The sequence below is a fragment of the Gossypium arboreum genome, chromosome 13 (assembly GCF_025698485.1).
Source record: "Gossypium arboreum isolate Shixiya-1 chromosome 13, ASM2569848v2, whole genome shotgun sequence".
Lineage (NCBI taxonomy): Eukaryota > Viridiplantae > Streptophyta > Magnoliopsida > Malvales > Malvaceae > Gossypium > Gossypium arboreum.
This window is the reverse complement of record NC_069082.1, coordinates 110,800,322-110,805,961: the sequence shown is the minus strand read 5'-3', so window position 1 is coordinate 110,805,961 and position 5,640 is coordinate 110,800,322.

Below are 5,640 nucleotides of genomic sequence, written 5' to 3'. Positions count from 1 at the left end.
CACTTTCTTTTCCCTTATTTCTTCCCCTATTCTTTTTCATCTTCCCCTATGAAATTATTTTCTTTACATTGCTGAAAATTTTATTTCGATCTTGAGTTTGAAATCGAGTCCCCGTTCAACCAATCTTCTAATCGATTTAGCGTAACATCGTTGAATCCCGTCTTAAATGTTGCCAAGAATTGAAAAGATTATTTCAATTTCAACATTTAGATCTCAAAATTCATGTAGGTTTTCTGTTCTCATTAATTTCAAGTTTGATTAAATAATCTTTCACAAATCTTGTTGTTTTCCTCAAAATCTTGATTTTTCTTGAAGAACATTATTAATCCTTATGTATTTGTTAATTGAAAGACTCGTAGGTATCCTGAATCAGATTTGGACATAAGAATCGTCATTTGAGACCTCAAAAGTCAAGTGTGTGTTCTTTTATGAGAAAATCGAGGCAAAATTAAGCTTAGGTTAGACTACACGGCCAGCCACACAAGCATGTAGGCCACTTGTGTAGACCACACAATCACTTTACACAACCATATCACCTTGAAACCCTAGGTTTTCACTTCTCACACAGACTCCGACCTTTACACTACCTGCCACATGGCCGTGCCACCCCTATAGGTTGAAGTTTTGAATGCCACATGCCTACAATCTCTCACACGGCCTAGACACACGGTCATGTTCCCTATCCACATGATCCATGGCTTCCTGCACGGTCCGATCACATGGTCGTGTATCCTTGTAACTCAGAATTTATAGTTTTGACCTAGAAATTTATGTTTTTATCAGATTGGCCCTGAATAGGTTCTGAACTATTTTTAGTAAATTAAATTGTGCAAATAGGTCCCCTATTATAAGAAATATGCTAGAATTAAGGATTGAACAATTTATTGTTGTATTTATTTATACTTATGAATATTTTGATGAATCATGAATAACTTATGTTACTATTGTATCTATACTTCCAAATGTATGAACGACATGTCCTATGATACTATTAATCCGAATATATGAAAAAACATGAATTTGCTACTAATTTTCCATGTGAGTGGTATAGTAAATACTATTATATTTCGACTAGATTCAATATGTCATATTGCATTGTATAAGTTGGGACAATATGTACGGAGGAAGATCAGACAATTCATCTGTAAGAAACATGGTGGTGTAAGTCACAGCTATGCGATAGTTCTTATCTACAAAATTGTTATGTATTCACAACCAAATGCTGATTCCAGCGGCGGGATTTTGTTGTAAAATCTACAACCAAAAATCAAGTTTCATTTGCAAGACTTTTGATGTGAACCCATGTAACGCTCAGGTTTGTGCAAGTGTACACATTCGTTGTCAAGTAATAAAGTAAATAAAAGAGTTATTGTAACAACCCATTTTAGTGGTGTCAAAAATAGTGATTTTGGGGCTACGATTCTGATGAGGGAGTAAATATTTTAGTATTTATTTAATGTCCATAGGGTTTAATTGGTTAATGAGGTAAAAAGGACTAAATTAAAAAAGGTACAAAAGTTGAGTTCAATTAGTTAAGTGGATTAAATAACCTTAGTAAGATGAATTAATGGACTTAGTAAGTAAATATGCCATAAATCATGTTAGTGGATAGTTATGGACATAGGTTAGTTGGAAATTTTTAATTATAATAAGGGTAAAAAGGTAAATTAGTAAATAAATTAAACAAAGTAATTAAAAGATGGATGAAGTATCATCTTCTTTGTTTTTCTTTCCCCAAAACTAAAATCTCCATTGTTGAAGGGAGAACATTCGGCCAAGCTCATTGCTATTGCATGGTATGTATTTTTGTCTCGTTTGTAGCAATTTTTATGTTTTTGAGCTTGTTTTAGCTTAAACTACTTAGCTTGGGGGTTAATTTTCAAAACGACTAAAGGTTGAGGGATATCTTATGAATGAAATTGATGAATTTGTGATGGTAATTGATAGATTATTTAACTTGGTTGTTAACTAAACTTGTTTTGTTAAGTGATTTTTGATGAATTTATGGTTAAGAATTAATTTGCTAAAAGTGTAAAATTCCTTGAAATTTATGCAAAAATTTGGGTAAATATGGGTTGATTAGGTTCCCTAGAAGAATTGGTTAGCACATGTTGTTTAACAAAAATAGTGAAATTGCAAGTTATGTTTATAAGGACTAAGTTGTGAAAAAGTTAAAATGTGAGGGGTAATTTTATAATTTTATGATAATATGAATTATAGATTGAATTGAATACTTGAGGTTAGTTGAAGTACTTAATTGAATGAAATTATCTATTCAGATCAAGATAAATAGCAACCGAACTTAAATCGAGGAAAGACGAAAGCTTTGAATTAATCTCCAACTCTACTTGTGCGATTATAGTTATCGAGATAAGTTCATATAGAGATGAAAATTTGTCATTTAATGTTTTAAATTGAGTTACTTAATTGTAATATATTAGATTTAACTTTGACTCAATGAAAATGATAATATTTTGGAATGTTGATGGTTAATTAATCTCGTTTGAACCTTAAGAATTCTTACTATACAAATGACATGTCATTAGGGATTTCATGTTTCCTACCGATGGCTGAGGTCTTGCATTTGTTGCAGATTCTCCACAGCTTGTGTGAGCAGCATCATGTAGCTAACATTCTGACCCACAATGTAACAACCCATTTTCAGTTAAATCAGAACAATGGTTTTGGGACCACAAATCCGAGTCTGAAAGAAAATTTATTTTAATATTATTTTGTGGTTTGCATTATGATAGGAATATCGTATAAAAATTTTGTTAAGAAAATTTTACGAATTACATGATTAATTGATAAAAGGACCAAATTGCATGAAATGCAAAAGTTGAGTTCTGGTATCTATAAGTATTAAATAGCTATGAAATTCAAAATTTGAGGTCCTTATATGGCAAATAGACCATTAAGAGGAGTTAATAGATAAGTATGATGATTCATCCATGGAAAATTAAATAAAGAAAATGACTAAATTGGAAAGAAAAAGATAAAAAGATGATAAATGGATTAAATAATAAAAATATCATCATTCATCATCTTTCCCAAATTTTTTTTATGGAAACCCTAGCTAAGAGGCGAGAATTCAAGCAAGCTTATTTGGCTTAATTGGGTAAGCATTCTTGTCCTACTTTTAATGATTTTTATGTTTCCGATATCGTAATAGCTTAATCTAGCTATATCAGGGATTAATTTGTAAAGTTATCAAAGTATTAAAGTTTTTCCCTGGATGAATATGCATGAATTATGAAATTTATGGTAGAAAATGAAAGATTGTTGATAGATCAACAACTTTTGTAAAGTGAATTTTGAAGAAATTGTGATTTAGGGACTAAATTGTAAAGAAGTGAAATTTATGGAAAAATTATGAATTTTATGAATTACTTGGGTTGTAAATATTATATGTAAAAAAATCATTTAGGCTTGGAGTAAGGATTAAATTGCATGAATTTCATTTTCTGAGCCTAGGGACGAAATTGTCATTAATTAAAATTATAGGGGCAAAATGGTAATTTTGCCTAAAATGTGAATAAAATTGAATTGAATATGAATTTTATTAAATTGATTTAAATTTAATCATATATATCCGGATAAACAAAATACGAAATTGGATCGAGGAAAGGAAAAAGTATCGAATTAGTAGATTACAATTCACAAACACTTGTCAATGTAAGTTCGTGTAACTAAATTGTATATTTATATGTTTAAATTGAATGATATGTATGTGAAATTTCCATGTAAATAAAATTGATTACAAATCCGACAAAGCTCGATAAATGTAAAGTACCTTTTGAATAAATGAAATTCGATGGATACAAGATTCTCAAATTGGTTGTGGTCCTGCATATGTTGCGGACACATTACAGCTCGAAATAGCGTCCCATTATTAACTCTCATAAGCATCCTGATATATTGCCCTCTCGAGCTTCTCGTTATATGGTTCCTATGAGCTTCCTGTAAATAGCTCTTGTAACACCCCCAAACCCGGCCTAGACGCTATGGCTAAATCTGGCAGCGTCACATGTGAGTGCGTTTTAGAAAAACCTTAGCAAGTCAAAAGTTGTCCAATTTGTTAACTTTACTTTAGTCGTGAAATCTCTATTCCAAATATTAAGTGAAAACATTTCATTAAACGCGGAAGCTAAAACATCATTAATTCATAAATCAAATAGTTTAACAATTTAAAATCCCAAAAAAAACCCAAGAATAGTTCGAGTCTAATCACATTTTAATCCCAAAACATAAAATTAAATAAAGTAGACAAAATAAAGTGTTACTCAAATTTCGTAAATATCTACCAGTGGTCACCATCATGCCCTCCGTCACATCGATCCATCTACTGCTGAGGATTACCTGACAAACAAATTAAACAAAGGGGTGAGTTTTCGCAAACTCAGTGTGTACATCCCCACAACCAGCATACATGCAAACAGATAACGGAATACAGTTATTCGACATTAGCCATACAGATATCACATGCATAACATATCAGAATAACAGAGTAAAACCCACCAGCCCTGCACACCAACTCCGACCAACCCAACACACCATGTGGGGATAAAATCGACCCACCCATCTCTGCACACCGTATATGGGGATATAATCGACCCATCCAACTCTACACACCATAAGGTACCACATCGTAGCACATATCATAAGTATGCAGCTTAGCTGCCAGTTAACGGACTTATGAAGCCCTTCAGATACTCCCTTCACTTCGTTAGACCCACCCTGATGCAATGCATCATACAAATATGACATGCTGTAATGAAGACAAACAGATCATACATTTATTTACAGAACAGATCAGATAATCATGCTAAGTATATCATGCGAACACATACATCACAGAATTAAGAGTTTAGATAAGGCTTACCGACCCTACTACAGGTCACAGTCGACTTGGGCTCGAGCTAGAACTTAGCTCTCTTAGCATCATCACCAGTAGTAGCACGAAACTCTTTAGCCCCATATTTTCTAATTTTATCAACCCGAGGTTTACTCAAATGAATCAGATTCACAGCTTGTGGCATGATGGGACTTGTGGAGGATTAGGCAGAGATGGAGGTTGTGGAGCAACCGGATTAGTTCTAATATACTGAGTAAACCACTAATTCATCATTTGGAAGAAGGCTTGTTTAACTTCTCCCTCGTGGCTACTCGAAACAAGTCTAGAATAAGATTGTACTACCCCTTGAGTGGGAGCGGGTGCATTGCTTTCCACATCATCGACCATAGCTCGATCAGGATCCATTTTCTATATAAAAACACATTTTAACTGTCAAAAATCATCACACTATCGCAATGTGTATATATATATGGCATGTATATCTAGACTCTCACACACTACGTTAGTCCTAAAGTTGACTAAACTAGAATAGAGCTACGAGGTATTACTGATCAATCACATCATAAAAGTACACATTCATACATTCATAATCAAAGTCCATACACATCAACCATATTGTCCCTTTTAAGATCCCAGTAGACCTTAAAACATGCTTAGAAGAGGTTCGGGACTAAATCGGTAACATTTGAAAACTTTGAGATATTTAGAAAATTTTTAAACATATAAAGGGTCACACGCACATGTGAACAAGCCGTGTGCATCACACAGCTACCAGACACGCCCGT